Here is a 27,804-nt window from a genome sequence, read left to right as displayed (position 1 = left end):
ACTTAAAATTATGTCAACAGTATACATTCCAAATATTGCCAAACCTCAAATGAAATAATTTTACCTCAAAATCTGAATCATTATGAAAAAGTTAATTTTAACTGTTTGGGTTATAAAAAGAGGAGTTTATCAAAATTGGATTGTTTTGCTTCAAATACATGATCTGGTGTTTCTGACAGGATTGTATTTGGTGAGTATCCCCAGGTTCTTTAAAGATTGCTCAACCTTTCCTTTGAACTGCACATTGATTTTAGGCAGAGAACTTGCTAGATAAATTGAAGAGAATGGCTCAGTGGCATACATCAAATTAGGATGATGAATGTCTTGGAGAGAATCTATAAGCTGGTGACACTCATTAGATATTGGATCTCAACCTTGATGGTTTAGAGAGATATATGGAGTTGATGAATCCATGATAAATTTTTGCAGTGACCATTGTAAATCATACACAATAAAGCCTGCAGTATCTGCCACTTAGTAAATGCTGGAGAAGTGTATTTTCCAGTTGCTTGAAGTTGTATATTGTGCAATTGGCCGCTAACCACTCAGGGTTGCCAATTCAATTTTTTTTGTATTTTTTGGCTATTTAATTTCCACAATTTTTTTTTTAACCAGTTGCATTAGGCTTCTGGTTGCTTGAATTCCAGATAACAGGGATTTTATTGTATTATGAACTTTATAGTAAACTGATGTACCATGCTTTATTTATTGGTTAACTTGACAAGATATTTTATTCTGGCTGGAGTTCAAATTGTTGAATGTCATTGTGACTTGACTCAACAAGGAAATTTATGTCTTTGCTGAATTATAGGGGAGGGGGGTTATGATCTGGAACAATTCCATTTTGCCCATCAAGTTCAAACTTTCTCCATTTAAGAGGATTCCAAAAAAGTTCAAGTCCACTGTTTTCATCCCATTTCCCTAAAAAAAATTGAATCTTCCAAATATGTCTCTAGTTCCCTTGTGAGCTTTACAGTTGAATCTGCCTCAACTCCAACTCTAGCAAACCACTGGAAACCATAAACACTTGCTATGTAAAAGAAAACGTGCTCAATTAACTTTGAGTTCTTTTGTTGATTAACTTCATCATATTTCTCCTTGCATTTGAGCCCTTAGCAATAAAAACAGTTCCTCCTCATTCATTTTGGACCTGCAAAGGGTGAAATGTTTTGGGACAATCTTTATATGAAGCATTTATTACTCAGAGTCAGCCATGTTGTTGTGACAGCTGTGCCCATATTCCCAGCATAACTTTTTCTCTGGTCAACAGTGAGAGTTTTCACTGTTGTGGTACTGCTAAAGTTCAAGGAGTTGCAGGATGATTCACTTCTGAAAATCACAACCATCTTCCTTCATGATACAAATGATTCTACTCACTGGATGGTCTTCCCTTTCATTTCATTAACCTCAGTTTCTTCAGCTTGCTGTTGTCTTGATGCCAAAGGCAATTCCTCTGAATTTTCTTTACTCATCTGTGAATACTGTGTTGGGATTGGAGAAGAGAATCTAATTGTAATGATGTAATCAAAAGTTATTGCTCAGCAACTCACTGACCTAAAGCTTTAACTGATTATCAGATTTCAGATTTATTGTCAGAGTACATACATGACATCACATGCAACTCTGAGATTCTTTTTCCTGTGGGCAAGGCAGAATGACCACTTATTGGTAATGCAAAAAAAAAACTGAACTCAACATACACATGTAAACAAATAAAGAAATGTAAACAAACTGTGCAGTACAGAGAGGAAAAAAAATAATCAAAAACAAAAGTAGGAGTCCTTAATGAGTTCCTAATTGAGTTTATTGTTGAGGAGTTTGATGGTGGAATGGGAGCAGCTATTCCTGAACCTGCAAGTCTTGATGGTGCAGCAAGAACAGAAAGTGTTCTGGATGATGTGGATCCTTGATAATTATTTCTGATCTCTGACAGCAGCATTCCCTGTTGATGTTCTGGAAAGTGGGGAGGGTTTTGCCTGTGATGTCTTAGGCTGTGTCACTAACCTTTTACAAGGCTCTACGGTCATAGGTATTGGTGTTCTCTCTTCACAGATTCTGTCTTATCTGCTGAGGATTTCCAGCATTTTCTGTTTTTATTTTACTCTCTGAACTACAGTTTAAAGTTATAAAAACCAGAAAGATTACAAATTGATTTTTAATGTGATTTGAATTGGATGACCCCAATTAGAAAGATGTTATATCTACTACATTTGATTGGTCACTGTGAAGTTCTACAAAGTAGGTTTCTGATGCCAGAATTAGGTTTGATCTCCTAACCTGTTGTACTTCAGGAAGAAATTCTTCTTTGGTCATCTGTGGTTACTATTTGTGAGATCAATGCCCATTAATTGATAACTTCAACTGATGGTCAATATACTTTCCTTATCTTGGCTCATGCTGAATAAAACCCACAAAGATACTTCAGGCTTGCTGGGTCTCGTGGAAATGAGTCGTGGAATGAACAATGCTTTTTGATGAATGGATTAAAAGAAATATTTTAAAGATTAAATGATGGACCATGTTAACCACCAGATGTCAACCTTTCTGCACAAATTAAAATGAAATATTTTACAGAAATATATTAAATTTGATTTTTTATTTGGTAAAGTTTTAAATGTAAAGAAAAATCCCACCATTTACTTTTCGTCCCAAGAATGCTCTTGCCACCCCAAAGCCTTTCATCTATGTTTGAACACGCCAAAACATTTTCATCACTGAGAAGGAAAAGATCTTGGAATCCTTTCTATTTTCTGTATGAGTACAACTATAATGTATAGATATGTTTTTGGAGACTAGATTATGGGGTCAAACAGATACAAACACTTCAAAACACATTTCATTTTAAAATACAAGAGTTATGCATAAGGTGGTGAAGATTTTCACTACGAGGTGCAAATGAAAGGGGCCATCCCAGGAAACTGATAAGATTTTGGGAGTTAGCAAGCTGTTTTGGTGGAGAGTACAAGCAGAGAGAGTCAAACAGGTTTTTTTTCTCTCGTGTGACAGAGAGAAAGAGAGAGAGAGAGAGAGAGAGAGACAGACAGACAGACAGACAGACAGACAGACAGAGAGACAGAGAGACAGAGAGACAGAGAGACAGAGAGACAGACAGATTGCTGGTTTTCTGCAGTGACTTTTGGAAGCTTGTTTGAAACCCCATTTTGAAGACGGGCTGTGTGTTCAGCCTGTTCAAAGCTCTTGTGGCCCATACAAGAGGAGATGGCTGTATAATATTTCACCTGAGATAAGGGAAGCAGAAAAGGAACTCTGAGGTGACATGAAAGAAAGAGGTTATCATCTGGAAAACCCTGATAGGGCAAGTTTATTTGCCAAGGCACTGAAGGAGCTGATCGGAATGAGTCAGTTTGTGTCCAATGAGCAATCTCTCTTTGAAAACCAACAAGAACCTTCCTGAGTGGTAACTGTTTACCTTTCAAGCACCAAAGCCTGGTGAAGATTCATAAATGTCAAATTCTGTTCACAGTATAAGAATTGCCTGATACTGGTGAACTTGGAGGAGTGAGAATTGAGATTCAACTGTGAATCAAATTCCTGAACTTACATACCCATTAAATACATGTGCACTTAGAATTAGAAGGGGGTTAAGTTAATAGTAACAAGTTAAAGTTTGATCCTGTCTTTACGTTTAAAAAAAATTAAAAGTAACTTTTGTTTATGTAACTATTTGTCTTGGTGAATTTCTATTGCTGCTGGGTTTTGGGATCCTCTGAGTCCATAACATTTGGGAGATTGTCTTTTTGGATTGAAAATTGGAGTTTTGGGATCTAAAACTTTTGGAGTTTTTGTGACTTATTAGTTAATTGGCTATATTCAAGCAGCAATGGACATCAGCAGCAATAGTGTTAGTACATTTTTGTCAGAACCATCACCTGCAGAGCTGCAGAGCAAGAGAAAAGAAGAAATGATGGTTATTTCTAAGGCATTAAAGCTGACTGAAGTCAAGCATTGGATGAGGAAAATACAAATACAGAGGATAATAGTGAAATTTTATATCGGTGAGGGAAAATTTGTTGATAAAGACTTAGAAAATTTTCCAGAGGATAGATCTATTGAATTTCAATTGGAATTGAAGGAAGTGGAAGAAAGAAAGAAACAAGTTTGAGTTGCAGAAACAACAATATGATGCAGACCAAGCTGGAAAAGAAAGAGAGAAGGCTGGAAAATGGAGAATATATGGGGCAGAGGAAGCTGACAAACAAAGAGAGGAAGCTGGAAAATAGAGGAAATACAAGTTAGAAGTAGCTGAAAAACAGAGGGAGGTTGATGAAAGATGAAGAAAATATGACTTGGAACAGATTGAAAGGGACACATGGTTTAAATTAGAGAAGTTAATTGAGATGGAGGGAGGTAAGAGAATTGAGGCTGCAACTCCTGGGGAGAGGTTTTTGGCTAGTAGAGAGGTAAATTTAGTTTCTCCTTTTGATGAGGGAGATACAGATATATATTTTCACCTTTTTCAAAAGGTTGCTGAGAGCGCAAGATGGCCAAAAGAAAAATGCCTCTTATGCTCCAAAGTGTATTGAGGGGAAAAGCACAAATTGCATACTCTAGTTTGACTACAGAGCAAGTGCCAAATTATGATACTGTTAAGCAAGCAGTATTGAAAGCTTATGAGTTGGTTCCAGAAGCATATGGTCAAAAATTTCGGAGTTTGGTGAAAACATGAAACCAATCTTGTATGGATTTTGCTCTGGGAAAATCTGTATGTTTTGACCATTGGTGCACCTCAAAAGGAATAAATAATGATTTTGACAGATTGAGAAAATTGATATGAATTGAATTAATTAAAAGGTGTGTTCCAAATGAGATTAATTATACCTGGATGAGAGAGACGTGGGGACATGACAGCAAACAGCAAGGTTAGCAGATGAATATTCCGATTCACAAAAACAAATTTCAGAATAGAAATTCTTTTTAGAGAGTAAATGTGGAACAGATTAATAATCCTGTTCAGAAGGTTAATGTGGAGCAGATTAGTAATCCTGAAATTAAGTCTGGGGAGAATGTTAAAAGAAAAGATGAAGGTAAGGTGGGAAGGGACAGAACTTTGGGATTTGTATGTAATTTTTGTAAGAAACCAGTTCATGTTATTGCAAATTGTTTAGTATTGAAAAAGAGATGAGAAAAGGAGGTTTTTACCAGAAGCATGTATTCAAACTGTTGAACTTAAAGAGAGCAGATGTTCCAAACCTGGTTTGGATGTTTTCAAACCTTTTGTGTCAGAAGGCTTGGTTTCAGTAAAGGAGGGAGAATCACAGGTCCCAGTTAAAATTTTTAGAGATACTGGAGTTGTTGGAGAATGTTTTAACTCTTGATCAAAAGACTGACACTGGGGAGACTACTTTGATTAGAGGTATTGGGGGTGAAGTAGAATCTATATCTCTTCACAACATAGTGCTGAATTCAGAATTAGTTAAATGTCCTGTTGTGGTAGGAGTTATTTCAAAGTTACGCATGCAAGGAGTCCCATTTTTATTAGGGAATGATTTGGCAGAGGATAAAGTTGGGTCAGTTTTGAGATTAATAAATAAGCCTAGTACGGATGAGGTTGAAGAAGATTATAAGATATATCCTGCATGTGCTATAACAAGGTCTTTGAATAAATGATGAGAGCATAGGAAGACCCAGTTGATAGAGACTTGCCCACTACTGAAATAGTCTTGAAAGAGCAGCTTAATTGTGAGAGTAAGCATTTCTCTTTGTCCAGGAAAGAGTTAATTCAGCAGTGGGACAGATGTTGATCTTATTGACTTAAGGGACAAAGCAGTAAGTGAACAGGAGATTAAAGAAATGGCCTTTGGATATTATTTGTAGGGTGAATTGTTGATGAGGAAATGGAGACCTCTTGATATTCCTACTAATGAAGAGTGGGGGGTCATTCCTAGAATTTACCAGAATGAAATTTTAAACCTAGCCCACTGTAGACCTTTGGGTGGTCATCATGGTATAAATAAAACCATGAATAAGATTTTGAGACAATTTTCTGGCCTTGTTTGAAGAAGGATGTTGTAAATTGGTGCTGGACATGTCACTTTAGTTAGGTTGTTGGCAAACCTAACCAAGGTCAACCAGTAGCTCCCTTGCAACCAATTCCTGTTGGGGAACCTTTCACTAGGGTTATTGTGAATTGTGTGGGTCCCCTGTCTAAAACAAAGCCTGGAATCAGAACTTATTAACAATTATGTGTACAGTGTTGAGATTTCTAGAAGCTATACTATTAAGGAATATTAAAGCCAAAATGGTGGTAAAGGCTTTGGAAAGATTTTTCAGTTTTTGGATTACCTAAAGAGATCCAGAGTGATCAAGGATTTAACTTTATGTCAGGGTTGTTTCAGCAGTTGATTTATGAGTTGGGAATAAAATAGATCACTTCATCTGCATACCATCATGAATCTTAGGGAAATTTGGAAAGATTCCATCCTACTCTTAAAAATATGATGAGAATTTATTGTCTGGAGAATGGAAAAGATTGGAACGAAGGTATTCATTTACTGTTATTCGCAGCAAGGGATCATTAAGTTTCAGCCCTTTTGAAATTGTGTTTGGACATCATGTTAGTGGACATCATGTTGATAAAAGAACAGTGGGTTATGAGGATATGTAGTTAAACTTGCTAGATTATGTTTCTAAATTTAAAGATAGGTTACAAAAGGTGTGGGCCTTGTCTCAAGAATTTAGAAATGGCTCAGGGTAAAATGAAGCGTTTGTTTGACAGGAAAGCTCATGTGAGGAATTTTAAGACAGAAATAAAGTGTTAGCTTTGTTCCTAACACGTGAAAATCCTTTGAGAGCTAAATTTTCTGGACCGTATGTAGTTAAATCAAAACTGAATGATGTTAATTATGTGATAAACACACCAGATTGTAGGAATAAAACTCAGGTTTGTCATTTAAATACGTTAAAATGAGTCCGGGATTGGGGGGGGGGGGGGGGGGTGGGTTTCCGTGCCAGTTAGTATTTACAAATTCAAGTGGTCCAGTGACCATTTATGTCTCTGCGACCCTTGCAGAGTCAGCTCCTGGTCATTGATTGGCGAGGGTGGGGTTGCCTGAGGGTTGGCTGTGTCTGGGGTGGTTGGTGTGACCAGTGGTGTGGGCAGGACAGTATCAGGCAGTGAGGGGGTGTGTGTGTTGGCTGTCTGGAGTGGTGGGGGGAAGGAGGTCAGCTCTGGTGGGTCAAGGGACACCTGTGGTGGGCAGGTTGAGCAGGGTACTCATGGTGGGGGGCAGGGCCCCTGCTGGTGCCAGATGCCTGGTCAAGATGGTGTCCTCGTTTCCATTGGCGTACCTGATTTTGGTGTAGTTTGGGAGCACTTACTCAACTAGGGGGTTGGACTTGTGGGTGCACACGTGCTTGCAGAGGAGCACCGGTCCCAGAGACATTATCCATGTTGGGAGTTAGACTCCAGTTGCCAATTTCTTATAGAATGAGGAAAGGTTCTCATGAGGGGTCTGATTGCCAGCCATATACAAGAGTGACGATATGTCATGAAGTACCTCAGGGAGGGCCTTTTGCCAGTAGTTGACAGACCAGCCTTTGGACCTCAGAGCCAGGAGGACTGCCTTCCAGATCGCCCCATTTTCACCCTCCACCTGCCTGTGGTCCCTGGGGTTGTAGCTAGGTGTGCGCCTAGCTGCAATGGTCCACGTTTTAAGGTACTGGCGCAGCTCCTCACACATGAAGCTGGACTCCCGATCACTGTTGATAAATGCCAGGTATCCAAACATGGTAATGATCTGCATCAGTGCCCTGATAGCAGTGGCGGTGAAGGTGTCAGGGCAAGGGATGGTGAAGGGAAAATGGGAGTATTTATCTATGACTAAGTGGAAGTAGACATTCCTGTTCATGGAAGGCAGTGGGTCCCTGAAGTTGACGCTAATTCATTCGAAGGGCCGAGTGGCTTTGATGACATGGCCTGTGGAGGGCGGAAGAAGCATGGTTTTCATTCTGCACAGACCGTGCATGACTCTGTCATGGTCTGAACTTTTTGTACTGTGAAGGGAAGGTTCTGGGACTTAATGAAATGATACAGGCGTGTGACGCCTGGGTGGCAAAGGGTGTCATGCAGCACCTGCAGCTGGTCAGACTGCACGCTGACACATATCTGGGACAGGGCATTGGGGGAGTCATTGAACTTCCCCAGCCTATACTAGATGTTGTAGCTGAACATGGCCAGCTCGACTCTCCAGTGCAAAATCTTATCGTTTCTGATCTTGCCCCAGTTGGTGGTGCTGAACATGAATGCCATTGCGCGCTGGTCAGGGAAAAGTGTAAACCTCCTGCCTGTTATGTAATGGCGCCAGTGGAGGACAGATTCCATGATCACCTGGGCCTTCTTTTAAATGGCAGAGCGCCAGAGTTCTGAACTGTGGAGGGTCCTGGAAAAGAAGGGTATGGGTTTACTCCCTTGGTTGAGGGTGGCCGCGATGGAAACATCAGAGGCATCGCACTCCACCTGGAATGGGGTGGTCTCATCCACAGCATGCATCGTGGCATTGGTAATGTCCTATCTGATGTGGGCGAATGCTGCTTGTGACTCGGGGGGAAGGGAAAGGTAGTGGCTTGGGCCAGTGGGGCAGTTGTCCGAGAAGCGGGGGACCCATTGGGAGTAGTAAGAGAAGAGCCCTAGGCTCCTGTGGAGGGCCTTGAGCATGTGAGGGAGGGGCAGTTCCATTAGTGGGTGCATGCATTTGGGGTCAGGACCAATGATACCATGCTGCACGATTTACCCCAAGATGGCGAGGCGGATAGTGCTGAACATGCACGTTGTAAGTGAGGTTCAGTGCCTTTGCCGTCCGGAGAAATTGTGGTCCTGCTGGTCATGGTGGGAGATGGTGACATTGTCCAAGTATGGGAAGGTCACCTTTAGATTGTGCCAGCCTACCATGCGGTACATCTCCTGCTGGATCACGAAGACCCCATTTTTGACCCCAAAGGGAACCTAGCAGAACTGGTAGAGGCACCCTTCTGCCTCAAAGGCAGTATAAGTTTTATCCTGGGTATGGATGGGGAGCTGGTGGTAGGCCAACTTCAGGTCAATCGTGGAGATGACCTTATAGTGGGCTATCTCATTGACAATGTTGGCTTTCGGGATAGGGGATAGGCATCTCAGTTTGCTGCCCCCTTTTACAACCAGGACCTGGGCTCTCCAGGGGCTGGTGCTGGGCTCTATAACTCCTTCTGCCAGAAGCTGTTTCACCTCGGCTTTGATGAAAATCCTGTCGGCCGCACAGTAGTGCCTGCTCTTGGCAGCTATAGTGATAGAGGGTCACCCATAGGGTGGGGAGCCAGCAGGTGGACTGGGGGCAGTCACTGGGGTTTGTGCTGTGATTGGTGATTGGGCGGAATGGGCCACCGAAGGCAAGGGTGAGGCTTTGGAAGTGGAACTAGAAGTCCAGCCCTAAGATGACAGAGATACAGAGCTTGAGCATGACCAGGAATCTGAACCTTCGGTATGTTTCTCCACCCACTGTCAGATCTGCTGAGCAGCACCCGAGTGCCTTGATGGAGTGGTCCTGGGCAGCGAAGGCGATAGAGACGTTTGTGGGGTATACCTTTAATCTGAGCCACGTTCGGGTGCACAAAGCTCTCAGTACTGCCACTATCAAACAGGCATTTTGTTACCTTCCCGTTGACAACGATGTCCATCATCGAGTGCTTGAGTCCACGGAGAATCCCCTTCTTTAGCGTGGTGGATGCTAGAACCCGATGGTTGTGATGAATAACAGCCAGTGGCTTCCTTCTGGGGTGTGGGGCGTGTCAGGTGCACATGTTGACCATGAGGTGAGCAAGTTGGAGTGGTTGGGCGCAGGCTGGTGGATGCACGTGACCTCGGTGCAGTCAGGTGACCTGGCTGGAAATGAGGCCGGAAGTGATGTTATCGGTCCGGGCAGATATGATGTCTTCAAGTTCGTAGTCCAAGCAGTCTCTGATGGCCTGAAAAGTGTGTTTAGTGCGAAGTACCATGAGTCTCTTTTGGTTCATGTTAATCACCTCAGCCTGTGTCTGGATGATCGCCTCAGTTGCATGCTTCCAGATATCTAGGGGTTGGGGGTTGATTTCCAAACTCCCGTTCGTGAGGAACCTCTCCGGGGTCTTTTAATTTTAAGTGGATTAAATTGTGGTGCGCTGTGGTGCAGCAAGCAGATGCAAAACACAGAAAAGACTGTACTACAGGCTTTAATCCACAAACTCTGTTGTACACCAGTAGTAGTCTCGATGGCTCCACATGTGACTGGCTGGGGAGGGGTGGCTCAAGTCTATATACAGGTCGGTGATTGACAGCCAGCCAATTGGAGTCAGCCTCCCAGGTGGTCTTCCTACAGATACAGAGGTTGCCCCCTACAGTCGGTTGGTGGGCACGCAGCTCAGTGCTGTGGTTGTATTACCACAATCATAATTGAGGTACACATGTAATGTGCACATTATGTATCAAGTCCCTTGCCATTATAGTTGAAGTTATGCCCCTTTATTTGTCCTCTTTTGGAACTGCTAAAATAAGTAGAACTTATTGAATTGCAGCAGCTTCCACAGTTCATTAAATGTTCACTGAATTTTTATCTGGGGTGGAATATGATGGGACAGTGCAATGCTTGTGTTAGTTACTGTATTCACAGGCACTGGAAGATTTGATTGAAAGCTAGCATCGATTTATAAAAGGAAATTCATGTTTAATTAATTAGTTTTTTTTAAATAACAAAATGGGTAAATAAGGGAAATGTTTGATATTTTATTTATGGACTTCCAAAAGGCATTTGATAAAGTGGAACAGACAGAAGGTTATGAACTAAAAGTGACTGCAGTAGCACAGGTAGAAATTTTGCCAAGTCTCTCTGCAGAGACTGAGAGCAGGAGTGTGAACAAGAAGGGGAACAGTTTAAAAGCAGTAGGTGAGGTGGTTGGTTATTTAAATCTTGTCAGGGACTGTGCGAGTAGGTATGTAAATATAAAAGAGTGGTTTAAATAATTTTAAAAATAGCAGGAGAGGTAGGTCATTTAAATCTTGGCAGAAACTGAGCAGAACTGTGAACGAGAAAGGAATAGTTTAAAAACAATGGGAGAGATAGGTGCTCCTTTAAATCTCTCCATTGGCCAATTAGCTGCAGCCAATAAAAAGAAGGGAAGTTCAAGTGGGAGTGGGGATTTTGAGGCTTTGGCGAGCAGAAGATAACAAGAAAGGTTAAATAAGATCTCTGCTTAGTAACAAGTGGAATGCATTGATTGCAGGATGTAGGAGAATACAATTGTCCCCGATGACTGCACCTACAAGAGAGTCATTCAGCTGCAGTTCCTTACAGACTGAGTTCGGGAAATGGAGCTGGAAATGTCCAGATCATTCCTGAGGCAGAGAGGATGATAGACAGAAACTATAGGGAGACAGTTACACCCAAAAGGCATGAAGCAGGTAAGTGTTTGACTGTTAGGAGATGAAAGGGGAATAGGCAGTCAGGGCAGAGCATCCTTGTGTATGTTCCCTTGAACAATGTGTATACTGGTTTGGATACCGTTGGGGAGGATGATCTACCAGGTATAAGACGTGGTAGTCAGGTCTTTGGAACAGAGTCACCCCATTGACTAAGAAGGAAAGGAGAAGTAGATGAGAGCTGTAATGAAAAAAGGTTAAAAGGACATCCATTTAAAACAGATGTGGAAAAAATGTCTTTAGCCAAGGGTTTAATGTGATACTTGTTATCACAGAAGTCTGTGGAAGTAAGGTTGTTGGGTGTATTTAAGGCAGAGATTGACAGGTATTTCATTAATCAGAGCATCAAAGGTTACAGTGAGAGGGTTGGGGAATGGGGCTGAGTGGGAGGATGGATCAGTTCATGAAAGAATGGTGGAGCAGACTCAATGGACCTACTTCTGCATGTGGAAAACCCTATTTGGAAAACCGGTTATAAGAGCTTAGTTCAGCCTGGTCAAAGCACTTGTGGTTCATGCAAGAGGAGAGGACTGGCTATCTAATGTTTCACTTGAAATAAGAGAAACTAAAAGGCACTCTGTGGTGACCTGAAAGAAAGAGGTTATCATCTGGAGAACCCTGAGGGAGTGAGTTTCGTCAGCAAGAACATGAAATAGCTGATTAAGAAGGAATCAATTATGGAGGTCCTGGATCAACAAATCTCTCTCTGAAAACCAACAAGAACCTTCCTGAGTGGTAACCATTTATCTTTCAAGCACCAAAGCCTGGTGAACTTTAAATGTTAATTTCTGTGCACAGTATAAGAATTGCCTGCAACCAATGAACTTGGAGGAATAAGAAGCGAGATTGGACTGTGAACCAAAGAACTTTTCTGAACTTACAAACACATTACATACATGTGTGCTTAGAATTAGAAGGGGGTTAAGTTAGATTAGTTAAGTAAACAGTGATAAGTTAAAATGTGATTCTGTTTTCATGTTGAAAGATAATTAAAAGCAACTTTTGTTTAAATAACCATTTGTCTTGGTGAATGTCTATTGCTGCTAGGTTTTTGGGTCCTCTGGGCTTGTAACAGTATGATCTGAACAAAAAAGGTAGGCTGCACCTGAATTGGAGAGCGACCAATATCCTGATGGGCAGTTTTGCAGGAACTGTTGGGGAGATTTTAAACTAGTTTGGCAGGGGGATGGGAACCAGAATGTGAGGGCAGAGAAAAGGGCAGAAGGTGGAAAGGGTGATGCAACATACTATGGGTTTGTGAGGAAAGACAGGCAGGAGAGGAAGCAGAAAAATAGTTAGTTGGAGGGTTTGAAATGTGTCTACGTGTATTTCAATTCAAGGAGTATTAGGAATAAAGGAAATGAACTTAGATCATGGATCAGTACATGGAATTACTATGTTGTAGCTGTTACAGAGAAATGGCTGAAGCAAGGACAGAATTGGCTGATGCAGGTACCAGGGTTAAGATGGTTTAAAAGGAATAGAATAAGAGGTAAAATGAGAGGCGAGTAGCATTACTGGTCAGGGATAGTATCACAAATGCAGAAAGGGAGAGTCAGTGTGGGTGGAAGTCAGAAATAGGAAGTGAGCAATCACTGTATTGAGAGTAGGCTATATTCAGATAGCCGTCAGGACACTGAAGACTGGATAAATAGGCATATTTTGCAATGGTGCAGAAATTACAGGGTTGTTGTTAAGGGAGACTTACACTCCCTAAATACTGACTGGAACCTCCTTACTTCAAGATGGATAGATGGAGCAGAATTTGTCAGATGTATCCCAGAAACATTCCTGACACTGTATGTGGACCAGCCAACAAGAGAAGTGGCCATACTGATCTTAATCTGGATAATGAACCTGGCCATACCATCTGGGTATGTTGCCTTCCAGGTTCCATGATATGGGACATCTCAGATCAAGTCCACAGTATTCTGAAGTGGGAGGGTAAGCAGCCATATGCCGTGGTCCACATCAGTACCAATGTAATGGAGAGGAAAAATGATGAGGCCTTGAAGAATGAATACAGCATACCCTGTATAACATATTTTTTTATATATAGCATGGGTTTTGATATAACATGATTTATAATTTTAATATAGTAATGACTAAAAATTGATACATTTTATTAGTAAAAGTGGCACAATAATTTAACGCTTGGCTACAATCATTCTACATCATTATTGCTTACCTTGTATTAGTATCGCTCTAGACTCGAAGTGGGAAGCCCATGGCTACTCTATGATAAAGGTGCATTTTAATTGTGTTGTATAAAAGTGCACCCTTACCAACAATATGAGCGGAAAAAGAAAATGCAATGGAAGTGATACACCTAATAAATGGCCAACATTGGAAAAGAATGGAAATTATTAAGCAACATGAGATGGTGCAATATTTACTAAAATAGCACGAGACAAAGGCATGAACTCCAATCAAGAGTAAAACTAAAGTTCAAAGACATGGAATGGTAACAGCATCTTGTATGACAAAAGTGATTTGTTGACATAGAAGTTCTGCAATTGAAAATATGGAACACATTTTAATGACTGGATTGAAGATTGCAACCAGAAAAGAATTCCATTAAGTCAAATGACAATTCAGCCAAAAACCACAAGCTTAAAAGAAAATTAAGAAAATGGAAATGTAGGGGAAACTTCTTCACCATCGGAGATGGTTTAACAACTTCAAAAAAGAGTGAGGTTCCATAATATATGAACTACCGGCAAATCGGCGAGAGCTGATAGTGATGCAGCTGCAAGCTTTCTCACCGATCTAAAATAAGAGATTGACCAAGGAGGTTACAAGGATGAGCACATTTTCAATGTTGACAAAACCAAATTGTTTTGGAAAAAAGATGCCATTGTGTACTTTTTTAGCCAAAAAATAAAAATCTCAACCAGACTATAAAGTTTTGAAAGACTGATTGACTCTTCTACTTGGCGGAAATGCACCTTGGGATTTCAAATTAAACCCTCTGCTTTTGTACCATACTGAGAATTCAAGGGCTCTTAAGGGCTTTGCAAAAAGTGCACACCCTGTAAGAAGGTGATCAAATTTAAAAAAAAACATGTTTGAAGACTGGTTCACAACCAGCTTTTGTCTTGCAACTGAACATTACTGTAGAGATAATAACATGGGTTTTAAAAATGTTGCTGTTATTTGACAACGCACCAGCTCATTCAACTGCTGTACTGAGTTGAATGAACAAGTCAATACTATTTTTTTGCCCCTAACACAAACGCGTGGATCAGGGTGTCAATGCCATGTTCAAGGCATATTATTTGCGATGGACATTTTCCCAAGCCATTAAAGCTGCAGGAGGAGAAAATCCCACAACTTTAACACAGTTTTGGAAAGATTAGATTATCAAGAATGGAGTTAAAAACATCAGTAATCATAGCTAAAGTGACTCCAAGCAACATGAGAAGTGTTTGGTGTGATCTTCTATGCAGAATGCAAATGATGCCACTAGTTTTGAAGTGTAAATTGCAACTGTCTCAAGATATTTTGGAAATTGGAAAAGATCTGGTATTTGAAACTTTGGACTGCGACCATGTGCACCAGTGCATTAATTTGCATTCAAGTGAACTTGATGATGTCATTCAAATGGTTTGACAATGTTTATATGAAGATGAGCTGCAAAATGAAAATGTTAACGAAGTGCCAACAAAATAATTCACCTTGGAGGAATTATTGTAGCTGACAACTACGAAGAATGACACACATTCGCAGTGTGGGAGGTTAAGCTCTGAGATTTATTGAGGGTGGAAAGGTACCTTTTATTCAGTTGGAGTTCCTGCCATTTGTTTGATTGGCTGACATCAGGTGCATGAATAACAATAGCGGGTGGGAACATTCTTGCATGTGAATACCCTTCTTCCCCAGCCTGTTATTGATCTGTTAGCTGGGCAGCTTGGCCAGCACCATTTTAGGGCTGCTGGTCTTGTACTGCTCTATCTTTCTACTATGCCGATTCGCTGTGTTAAGGTGTTATGCTACTGTTTACTACCGTGCGATGTGCTGGCTCGATCTCCGCAGTGGCATGCCACCACATGACCACCCCCCTGCCCCCGCCCCCCAGAACCAGCACTACAGTTCATAGTGTCCTTGATTCAGTCCCCAATGTCTTTGGTGGTCTGCCTCTGCGTCGAGTTGCTGGCGTCTCCTCGGGCTGTGTTGGGTCCATGTGTCCCAGCTTGAGCCTGTCTGCAGTAAAGACCTCTGGTTTGCCACTGATGTCCATTTTGAAGGTGACCTTGTTGTTCCAGGTGACTCGGAAGGGGCCTTCGTAGGGCTTCTGTAGCAGTGGATAGTGTGGCAGTCTGCACATGAACACATACTCAAAGTTTTGGAGTTCTTTAGGGATGTTGAACTTGGCTTGCCCATGTCTGGAGGGTGGGATCGGAGCCAGGTTTCCTCCAGACTGTCCAGGAAGTTGGTTGTATCCTCCTGTTGACATCTGGCCAGTGGGATGAAATCCCCTGGGACCATTGGAGTTCCGTAGACTAGTTCAGCGGAGAATGTGAGGAGGTCTTCCTTTGGGGCTGTACGAATACCCAGCAGTGCCCATGGTAGTTCATCCACCCAGTTGGGGCCCTTGTGTCTGGTCATAAGGGTGGCCTTAAGGTGCCTGTGGAAGTGCTCCACCATCCTGTTGGACTGCGGTGACCTGCTGTCGTGTGGTGTAGCTGAGCACCCCATAGGTTAGCATTCACAGGCTGGAGGTAAATTGTGTGCCTCTGTCAGAGGTTTATGTGGCATGGTAGCCCGAACCTTGCTATGCAGGACAAGATGAGTGCCTTGGCACAGGAACTGGTGGATGTGTCGGCCAGGGGGATTGCTTCTGGCCACTGGGTGAAACTGTCGACCATCGCGAACAGGTAGTGAAAACCCTGTGAGACTAATAAGGGTCCCACTATGTACATGTGAATGTGGTCAAACCTCCGTTCCATTGGCTCGAAAGGCTGTGGGTGGACTTTAGTGTGGCGCTGTACCTTGGCTATTTGACACTGCATACACATCTTGGCCCACCTGCTGACTTGCTTCTCCAACCCATGCCATGCATACTTGCTCACCGCCACGCATACTTGCTTGCCACCAACCGGACCGTGGTCCTGATTGATGGACATGCCAGCCTGTGGATGGAGTAAAAAAACTCATTGCTTTCATGCTGTTGGAGCAAAAGGTCGAACCTGCCTGGTGGCCACATCACACAGAAGTGTAAAGTGTAGTATTACCTGTGTCGACTGGGATGTCCTGAAGCTGCAGCCATGTGACAGCGGTCCTGTACTGAGGTATCTCATTGTCTTGCTGCTGTGCCTCTATCAGTACCACAAAATCCACTCTGTTAGCCAGAGAGTCGATGCTCTGTCTCAACAAGACATCCGGTGGTGTACTCTGAGATGCAAGACAAGTGTCTCTGCTGGCGTGCTGACCAGGGGTCGGAGATCTTGGCCAGGGCGAATGTCAATGGGTTGTGGTCCATGAAATCTCTTCCCTCCAGGAAGTACCCGAAGTGGCGGCTCTCTGTCGAAAGCATTGTACTTTAGCTCAGAGGGCAGCGTATGTCGGGGGAATCATGCTGATCTCCGCTCCTATAATCACAAAGAATTGTCTACTGGAAAGGTGATCCCATTTGTACAAGAGGCTCTATCAATGGCCAGCCTCCGAGGCCATCAGCGACGTCTGGGCTTGTCGTTTCCCTGGAAGTCACAGGGCGACTGGCATCGACGGGCCTCGGAGCACCATCTGCTGCTCCTCTCCAGGGCATGTCTTGGTCTGGTTGTGAGACTTTGTGATGAGCCCCATGATAGCTGAGCACTTCCGTTTCTTCTTCCTCAGAATATCTGCCCATGCTGCGACTTTCTGGGGGTTGCTGAATTCATTGTCAGGCAGGAGCAGTTGGATGTCCTCCAAGAACTCTTGCTCGATCATGATGCAGGACTCGTGGTCTCCCAGAAGGGCCAGCATCTCGTTCATGAGTGCTGACAGGGATCTGTCCCCTCGCCCATCCAGGTGGATGCCCCTCTCTCTCACCCCAAAAGCCCAAAGGTCTTGGTTAATAACTCTTTGAAGGCAGTGTAAGTGCCTTGATGGTGGCTTGTGGATGAAGTTGGCCACTCTGTCTGCAGTTTCTGGATCCAGGGGCGCTGAACACATGGTAGTACCGTGTGGTCTCAGATGTAATGCCCTGAATCTGGAACTGAGCCTCAGTCTGGTGGAACCACACATCGGGTCAAACTGTCCAGAAGGTCGGGAGCTTCAGGCCAACTGCACTGATCGCTGCTTCACTATCAGTCACTGGGTTTAGATGCTGTCTAAACTGTCGGGGTCATCAATTGTAGCCGACTGCTACAAAGAAACACACACACTTGCAATATGGGAGATTAAGCTCTGAGGTTTATTGAGGCTGGAAATGCTCCTTTTGTACAGTTGGAGTTCCCGCTGTTTGATTTACTGACATTAGCCAAATGAATAACAATAATGGGTGGGAACATTCTTGCATGTGAATATCCTTCTTCCCCAGCCCTTTATTGATCTGTTAGCTGGGCAGCTTGGCCAGCGCCATTTTAGGGCTGCTGGTCTTGTACTGCTCCAGCTTTCAACAGTGCCGGTTCGCTGTGTTAAGGGACGTGTTACAGTGTGTTATGCTGCTGTTTACTACCGCGTGATGTGCCGGCTCGATCTCCACGGTAACGGGCCACCACAATATCAATATTTATTGAAAATCAACAATGCTTGTGATTTCCTTTAAGGATGTTGAACTAAACATCGAGAGAAACATTAGAGTTTGGCAAGAATTGCAAAATGCTATCCAATATTATAAAGATGTTCATGATGAAAAATTATTAAAGTGGTGCAAACTACATTAGACATATGTTCACTTATTGCCAATAAAGATCATCTATATCCCTTTGATAGCATTGGAATGTATTATCTTAAAGTGCATTGTAATAATGCTTTGAACAGTATGGTTTTCCATTGCACTGAATGTGCTTGGAATGTATTAACCGTATTATAGAGGGTATGCTTGCAGAGGGAGTTGGGAAGCTAAAAAGTAGTAACTCAGGGGTGATAATCTCTGCATTGCAGCAAGTGCCACATGCTGATGGTGGGGGGGGGGGGGGGCGCAGGAATATGAATGTGTGGATGAATAATTAGTGCAAGGGGCAGGAGTTCATATTTGTGGATCACTGCCATGTCTCCTCAGGAAGGCATGATCTGTATACGCTGCACCCGAACTGCATGGAGAAACCAGTATCCTGGTTGGCAGGTTTTCTGGAGCTGCTGGGGAAGGTTTAAACTAGTTTCTGGGAACCAGAATGAAAAGGCAGTAAATACATCAGAAGAGTACAAATAGATGGACTATGTAGTGAAACTGTGAAGAAAGGTTGGCAGTTAATAGGGGAAAATTGCACACATTAGATTAAGGATTTTATTTGCAATAGTTTGGAAAAATAATTGAAGAAGGGTCATGAAGGTCTTGCATTTAAATGCCCGTCATGTGAGAAATAAGGATGATGATCTTGTAGCAAAGTTGGCAGGTATGACATTGTGGGGATCATTAAGTCATGGCTGAAAGAAGATCACAGCTGGGAATTAAACATCCAAGTACACACAGTGTATTGAAAGGGCAAGTAGGAAGGTGGTTGGGTTGGAGGGGTGGGGTGGATGGGTCTATTGGTAAAAAATGGAATCAAATCTTTGGAAAGAATAGACATTGAATCAAAAGATATGGAATCCTTGTGCATAGAACTGGGGAACTGTATGGGTAAAAGCACCCTGTTGGTAGTTACATAAGGCTCCAAACAGTAGCCAGGATGTAGGATGCAAATTGATGTGGGGGAGAGAAAAGGCCTATAAAAAGTGAAATGTTACAATCCTCATGGGGTTTTCAATATGCAGGTTGATTGAGAAACCAAGTTGGTGCTGGATCCCAGAAGGAATAGATAGAATGCCATCAGGATAACTTTTTAGAACAGTTGAGCTGACAAGGGAAATGACATTTTTGAATTGGATGCTGTGTAATGAATCTGAGTTTATTAGGGAGATGAAGGTAATGGAACTCCTGAGAGGCTGTAATCATAAAATGATAGAATTCACCCTGCAATTTGAGTGGGAGAAACTAAAATCAGATGTTTCAGTATAGTAGTGGAATAAAAGGGACTACTGAGGTATGTAACAATAGCTGGCCAAAGTTGATTGGAAGTGGACTGGCAAGGATGAGCGAAGAGGCAGCAGTGGCTGGAGTTTGAGATTTACTTACAAGGACAAATTTATCCCAAGGTTGAAGAACTGTTCTAAAGGGAGGATGGGGAAACTGGCTATCAAGGAACTAAATGCTGGATGAACTCAGCCAGCCTTTTCTGCATCTATAGGAGACAAAGATGTATTGCCTTCTTTTCAGGCCTGAGCCCTTCTTCATGGAATAAGAAGAATGAACCAGAAGCAGGAAATCACAGAAAGTTTAGAATTCAGACAATGCTGGCTGGGGGAGGAATCCAGACATTCAAAAGGTGTTAAAAGGGACAAGGTAAGAATTTATCATGTTTGTGTGAAAGGTGATGGAATGGAGAGACAGAGATAGGGAAAGGTGATAGGGGGGGGTGGGGGGGTGGGTGGGTTAATGAAAGCCAGAGAAGTTTATATTAATGCCATCTGGTTGGAGGGTGCCCAGTCAAAAAATGAGGTTTTGTTCCCCCAATTTACAGGTGGTCTCAGTCTGGCAGTGCATGAGACTATAGACATGTCATCAAGGGAATGGGTGGAGAATTGAAATGGGTGATCACTGGAAGAACCATGCTATTGCAGTTGAGGTGCCCAATGAAGCAATCTTCCAGTCTGCGTCCAGTCGCTCTGTAAAGGAGACCACCATCAGGAGCTTCACTTGGAAGGACTGTTTGGGACCTCAAATAGAGGTGAGGGAGGAAGTGTGGGTGCCAGTGTAGCATCTCCTGTGGTCACAGGGGTAGGCCCCAAGGGGGACAATTGGTGGGGAGTGTTAGGACTGTTTTGTTCGAGAATGAGTGAGTCAGACACCAGACTGAGTCGAAATCAAGGTTCTTTATTACCGGATTGTAACACTTGCAACTAACAGTGTTAGTTGGAGAAGGCGCATTCTTCCGATATCAGCAAGTGGTGTTTTTTTTTATACCTCAGGACACATACTTAGTAAATTATCATACCATTACACTGTCCAATGAATAAGCTGTTGCTACCCTTCACTGTTAGTCTGCTGCTCATCAGCTTGTTAGTGCCAAGCTTATCTTGAGTGTACAAGGTCACATCTGCATTCTGTTACTCCTTAGTACTGGGTGACTCCTTCTCCGGTCCCATCTCATGATGTTTTTACCTTACAGGAGGGAGGAATGAACAAAGGAGGCATGGAAGGAGTGGTCCCTGTGGAAGGTGGAAAGGGAAATGTGTGTCTAATGGTGGGATCATGCAGTAGGTGGTGGCAATGGCGGGGGAGGATGTGATAGATGTGGAGGCTAGTGGGTGCGGAAAAGAGGAATCCTGTCCTTGTGCATGAGGGCAGAGAGGACCAGGGCAGATGTTCAGCTAATAGGGGATATGCGGGTGAGTGGCAAGTTGATGGTGGTAGAGGGAAAGCAATTTGGTTTGAAGAAAGAGTATGAGCAAAACAGAGGTAAAGGTGAACATTATACTGATGGAAAATGACACTGGGAGATAAAAGTAGAGACAAAATTAATGTGTATTTTGCATCTCTCTTCACTGTGGAAGACAGCAGCAGTGTGCCAGAAGTTTGAGAGTGTAATAGGACAAAAGTGTGTGTAGTTGGTATTACCAAGGAGAAGGTGCTGGGAAAGTTGAAAAGTATGAAGGTGAATAAATCACCTGAACCAGATAAAATATACCCCAGGTTTTTGAAAGAAGAACCTGAAGAAATTGTGGAAGCATTGGTAGTGATCTTTTGGGAATCACTCGGTTATGGTATGGTTCCGGAAGAATGGAAAATTGCAGATGTCTTACCACTCTAAAGAAGAAGAGAGGCAAAAGACTGGAAATCATAGGTTGTTTAACCTGATGCTGGTGGTTGGTTAGATGTTAGAATCTATTATTAAGGGTGAGGTTTCAGTGTACTTGAAGGTACACAGTAGTAGGTCAAAGTCACCATGGCTTCCTGGAGGAGAAATCTTGCCTAACAAAGGTGTTGGAATTCTTTAAATAACAGGAAGGACAGATAAAGGAGTGTCAGTGGATGTAGTTTACCTGGATTTAAAAAGGTCTTTGACAAGGAGCTGCACATGAGGCTGCTAAGCAAGAATAGACCCCATATATTACAGGATAGATACTAGCAGGGATATAAGATTGGCTAAATGGCAGGAGGATGAGGGAAGGGATAAAAATGGCTTTTCTCGTGGGCTGTCAGTGGCCAGTGGTGTTTGCTGGGGGCACTTCTTTTCACTTACATGTCAATGATTTGGATGACAGATTTGACAACAATGAGGCCAAGTTTGCAGATGATACAAGTATCAGAGGAAGGGCAGGTAGTGTTAAGGAAGCATTGCATCTGCAGAAGGAGTTAGACAGGTTAGGGGATTTGGCAAGGAAATGGCACATTGAGCACAGTGTAGAGAAATGCTTAATTATGCACTTTGGTCAAAGGAATGAAGGCATAGACTATTTTCTAAAAGGGCAACAAGTTTAGAAATCAGAGGCTTAGAGAGACTTGTGAGTCTTCATGCAAGACAGTAAAGTCAATGGTAAGGAAGGCAAATTGAATGTGAGCATTTATTTTGAGAGGGCTAGAATAATATAGCAGGGCTGTGTGAGCTTTTAGGTATTGGTCAGACCATACTTGGAAATAGTGAGCAAATATTTGGGCTTCATATCTAAGGAAGGATGTTGGCATTGGAGTGGGCCCAGAGGAGATTTACTAGAATGATCCCTGGAGTGAAAGAGTTATCATTTGAGGAGCATTTGAAGGCCCTGGGATGGTACTCGCGGGAGTTTAGAAGAATGAGGGTTGTTCTCATTGAAACCTATTGAATACTGAAAGGGCTGGATAGAGAGAATGTAGAAAGGATGTTTACTTTAGTGCATGGATCTGGGACCAGAGAGCACCGACTCAGAATACTAAAAAAATTCCTTTAGAACAGAGATGAGAAGGAATTTCTTTACCCGGAGGGTGGTGAAATTGAACCATGGATGCCTGTGGAGGCATTTGAGATATTTAAGGCAGGAAGGGAGTCAAGAGTTACAGGGGGGAAGGCAAGAGAATGGGTTGAAAAGGATGGTAATCAGCCATGACAGAGTGATCAAGTGGACTTGATGTGCGGAATAACCTAATTCTGCTTTTATGTCTTATGGTCTAAATGTGGAGGTACAATGTAAGGTGGATAGAAACCACCAGATTGGTAGAATGGCATTAGTGTTATACTGGGGCTACTGCTGGGACCACAAATGGGAAACTAATGAGAACTGCTGTAATGATTTGGAAAGACACGGAGCTCTTCTGAACATATGGAAACTTCTTGCTTCAATCAGGTCAGACTCGGGGTCGGAGGAGACAGTGAGTCAGTGCCTGGTGTCGGGTGAGAGGAGGAGGAGGAGCCGGGATTAATTGGGGTTAATTGGTAAGGGGCTAATAAAAGGAGTAGAAAAGGAGGGAGTGGCCAGCGAGGAGCGGCACAGTGAGTGGCCCAGTGAAGGAGTGGGGACTTTGGCTCGAGGGACTTCGGTGAGCAGGGGCTAAGAAGGAACTTATTAGTAAAGGGTATTATAGTAAGAAAGGAGGAAATGGAGTTAGTTGGGGTAGTTAAGTGCTCCAATTGTGGGATGTGGGAAATCAGAGACTGCACAGCTGTTCCTGATGACTACACCTGCAAAAGGTGCATCCAATTGCATATAATGAGTGACTGTGTTAGGGAGCTTGAGTTGCAATTGGATGAACTGAGGATCATAAGGGAAGCAGAGGCAGTGATAGCGAGGAGTTACAGGGAGACAGTCACCCCAAGAAGGCAGGAGTCAGGGAATTGGGTGACTATGAGGAAAGGAGGGAGAGTGCCAGTGCAAATGCCCCTATGGAAATGCCCCTCAGCAACATGTATTCGGCTTTGGATACTGCTGGACGGATCAGCCTATCAGGGACGAGTCGTGGGGGTCAGGTATCTGGTGCAGGGGCTGCCCCTGAGGTTCAGAAGGGAAAGGAGGATAGAATAGGATTCTTGTAGTTGGGGACTCATTAGTGAGAGGGACAGATAGAAGGTTTGTGGGATGAGATCGGGGATCCAGGTTGGTATGTTGCCTCCCTGGTGCCAAGGTCAGGGATATCTCTGATCGAGTACATAGCGTTCTGCAAGGGGAAGTAGAACAGCCAGAAGTCGTGGTCCATGTGGGGACCAATGACTTAGTTAGAAGTGGGGATGAGGTCCTGAAACAGGATTATGTAGAATTAGGTAGGAAGTTAAAAAACAGGACCTCCAAGATAGTAATCTCTGGATTGCTGCCGGTGCCATGCGCTAGTGAGGGTAGAAATAGGAGGGTGTGGAGGATGAATGCGTGGCTAAAGAGATGGTGCAGGGGGCAAGGGATAAGATTTCTGGATCATTGGGATCTCTTCTGGGGAAGGTCAGACCTGTACAAGAGGGATGGACTCCACTTGAACTGGAGGGGGACCAATGTGCTGGCAAGCAGATTTGCTAGAGCTGTGGGGGAAGGTTTAAACTAGTTTGGCAGGGGGGTGGGGAACAGAGTGTGAGAGCAGTGTCCAGGGAGTATGGCCACCTAGATAGGAATAAAAAAGATAACAAAGGTAGGATGGAGATTAGGGTAGAAGGTTAAAAAAGAGAATACATGTGAGGGTCATTCTCTGAGATGCATATATTTTAATGCAAGAAGCATAGTGAACAAGGTAGATGAGCTGAGAGCATAGATAGATACTTGGAGTCACGATATTGTGGCAATTAGTGAGACCTGGCTACAGGAGGGGCAAGACTGGCAACTTAATATTCCAGGAATCATTTGTTTTAGATGTGATAGATCAGGGGGTAAAAAGGAGGAGGAGTTGCTCTGCTTGTTAAGGAGGACATTACTGCCGTGAGGTGGTAGGATGGTGTGGAGGGATCGACCAGTGAGGCTGTTTGGGTGGAATTGAGGGGTGGAGAAGGCAAGAGGGTGCTAATAGGGGTGTATTACAGACCACCAAATGGGCCAAGAAAATTAGAGGAACAAATTTGTAGGGAGATAACGTATATGTGTGAAAATCATAAGGTAGTGATCATGGGAGATTTTAACTTCCCACACATTGATTGGGATACCCATACAGTTAGAGGGCTGGATGGTCTGGAGTTCGTTAAATGTGTTCAGGATTGTTTTCTAAATCAGTTAGTAGAAGAACCGACTCGGGACGGTGTAATACTGGATCTCCTGTTAGGGAACGAGCTAGGTCAGGTAGCAGACATTAATGTTGGAGAACCAATTGGGTCTAGTGATCATAATTCTGTTAGTTTTAAGGTAGTTTTAGGGAAGAGCAAGGAGAGGCCTAAAGTTGAGGTTCTGGATTGGAAAAGAGCAAATTTCGAAGGAATAAGAAGGGATTTGGGGAGTATTGAGTGGGACAGGATATTTTCAGGTAAGGATGTTAATGAAAAATGGAGGATATTCAAAAAAGAAATTTTGAGGGTACAGAGTAGTTATGTGCCAGAGTGGATCAAAGGAAAGGCTGGAAGTCATAGGGAGGCTTGGTTTTCGAGGAATATTGGAAATTTGGTTAGGAGAAAAAGGGAGGTGTACAAGAGGTATAAAGAGCAGGGAGCTGAGAAGTTGAAGGAGGACTACAAGGAGTGTAGAAGGAATCTTAAGAAAGAAATTAGAAAGGCCAAAAAAAGGCATGAAGAGGCTTTGGCTGACAGAGTAAAAATAAATCCAAAGGGTTTCTACAAGTACATTAAAAGTAAAAGATTAGTGAGAGATAAAATTGGACCCCTTGTAGATAGCGAGGGTAAGCTGAGTGAGAAGTCTGAGGAAATGGGGGAAATTTTGAATGATTTCTTTGCCTCGGTATTCACTAGGGAAAAAAATGTTGAACCAGTTGAAGTAAAGAAAAATAGTGGGGAGGTCATGAAGCAAATAAGGATAACCGAGGAGGTAGTGATGGCTGTGTTTATATATATATATATATATATATATATATAAAAAAATAAAGGTAGATAAATCTCCCGGACCGGACAAAATATTCCCTAGGACACTCAGGGAAGCTAGTGGACAGTTAGTGGAGCCATTAACAGAGATATTTATGATGTCACTGGCCACGGGGGTGGTGCCAAAGGATTGGAGGGTGGCGCATGTGGTTCCTCTGTTTAAGAAAGGGTCCAAATGCACACCTGGGAATTATAGGCCTGTAAGTCTGATGTCTGTGGTGGGTAAGTTGATGGAAAGTGTTCTGAGGGATGCTATTTACAAATTTTTGGAGGTACAGGAATTGTTAGAGAGTAATCAGCATGGTTTTGTCAGGGGTAGATCATGCTTGACAAACCTGATTGAGTTCTTCAAGGAGCTTACAAAAAAGGTTGATGAAGGGAAAGCTGTGGATGTTGTCTATTTGGACTTTAGTAAAGCTTTTGACAAAGTTCCCCACAGGAGGTTAGGAAAAAAGGTGGAGGTATTAGGTATAAATAAAGAGGTAGTGAAATGGATTCAGCAGTGGTTGGATGGGAGGTGTCAGAGAGTAGTGGTAAAAAATTGTTTGTCCAATTGGAGGCCGGTGACTAGGAGTTCCTCAGGGTTCGGTCCTGGGTCCACTATTATTTGTTATATATATTAATGATCTGGATGTAGGGATGGAGAATTGGATAAGCAAGTTTGCGGATGACACAAAGATTGGTGGTGTTGTGGACAGTGAGGTAGATTACCGTAGATTAAAAGGTGATTTAGGAAGGCTGGAGGTGTGGACTGAGAAATGGCTGATTGAATTTAATACAGATAAATGTGAGGTGTTACATTTTGGAAAGGCAAATCTAAAGAGGTCATATACATTGAATGGTAGACAATTGAGGAGCGCAGAGCAAGAAAGGGATTTAGGAGTTATGGTAAATAGTACCCTCAAGGCTGATACTCAGGTAGATGGTGTGGTGAAGAAGGCATTTGGAATGTTGGCCTTCATAAATCGGAGTATTGAATTCAAGAGTAGGGAGATTATGATGAAATTGTACAAGGCATTGGTGAGGTCAAATTTGGAGTACTGTGCACAGTTTTGGTCACCAAGTTATAGGAAAGATATGAACAAAATAGAGAGAGTGCAGAGAAGGTTCACGAGAATGTTGACAGGATTTCAGGGCCTGAGTTACAGAGAAAGGTTGTGCAGACTGGGGCTTTTTTCTCTGGAGCATAGAAGATTGAGAGGGGCATTGATAGAGGTGTTTAAGATTTTAAAAGGGACAGACAGAGTAAATGTGGATAGGCTTTTTCAATTAAGAAAGGGGGAGTTTCAAACTAGAGGACATGGTTTAAGATTGAAGGGGGAAAATTATAAGGGGAACATGAGGGGAAATTTCTTTACGCAGAGGGTGGTGGGGATGTGGAATGAGCTTCCGGCAGACGTGGTCAAGGCGGGATCATTGGTTACATTTAAGGAAAGACTGGATCATTACATGGATAGGAGGGGACTAGAGGGGTATGGACTGGGTGCTGGTCAGTGGGACTAGGAGGGTGGGGATTTGCTATGGCATGGACTAGTAGGTCTGAAATGGCCTGATCTGTGCTGTAAGTGGTTATATGATTATATGATTGCTAATGCCATATGTTTATTCTGCTAATGTTATTGCAACAAACAGTCACATATTTACGTATAAATACAAATATAGCATATTTATCCTGTTTAATTTCATTACAGAAATAGCCACTTGAAGCAACACAGGAAATTGAACACTCAGAAGCTCAATAATGTTTGTCCACAACTCCCACCACATCCGTAACTGGCGGAACATCATCAATCATTGGTATTGAAAATATTCCTGAATCTGATTGAAGTCATACAGATAACAGTCTTAATTGATCCTTTTACTCCAATGACATAATAGCTTTAGGCACATATTAAACTTGCATCAGTATGATCAACATTAATGCCACCAATGAACTCTAAGGTCAAAGTTAATCAGCATAAAGAGTACTCCTTCAATTTTGTTTTCCTGGTTCTGAGGGAAAATTACCTTGTTCCTGTATTAACATGACATTTTAACTAATCATCTGCCTTTTGGATCATTTCAATCCAAGTGAAAAATGTCATTTCTCCTTGTGTTGCTATGTAACTGCATGGATTAAATTTGGCAAAGGTGTATTGTACCTCTCAGAGCACCAGATGACCACAATACCACCTGTCCTGGGTAAACTTGTACCTCTCA

General features: G+C 42.7%; 1 long non-coding RNA gene across 1 annotated transcript; it reads left to right on the top strand.

The window, feature by feature from the left end:
* The first annotated feature begins 49 nt into the window (after positions 1-49).
* Positions 50-27,804, top strand: LOC138763538 (uncharacterized). Its single transcript, XR_011357636.1, has 3 exons — positions 50-190; positions 19,848-19,973; positions 27,297-27,804. It is a non-coding gene; the product is annotated as an uncharacterized lncRNA (long non-coding RNA).

Source organism: Narcine bancroftii, chromosome 5 (assembly GCF_036971445.1).
Source record: "Narcine bancroftii isolate sNarBan1 chromosome 5, sNarBan1.hap1, whole genome shotgun sequence".
NCBI classification, from domain to species: Eukaryota; Metazoa; Chordata; class Chondrichthyes; order Torpediniformes; family Narcinidae; genus Narcine; species Narcine bancroftii.
This window is presented reverse-complemented; position numbering and strand designations above follow the sequence as displayed.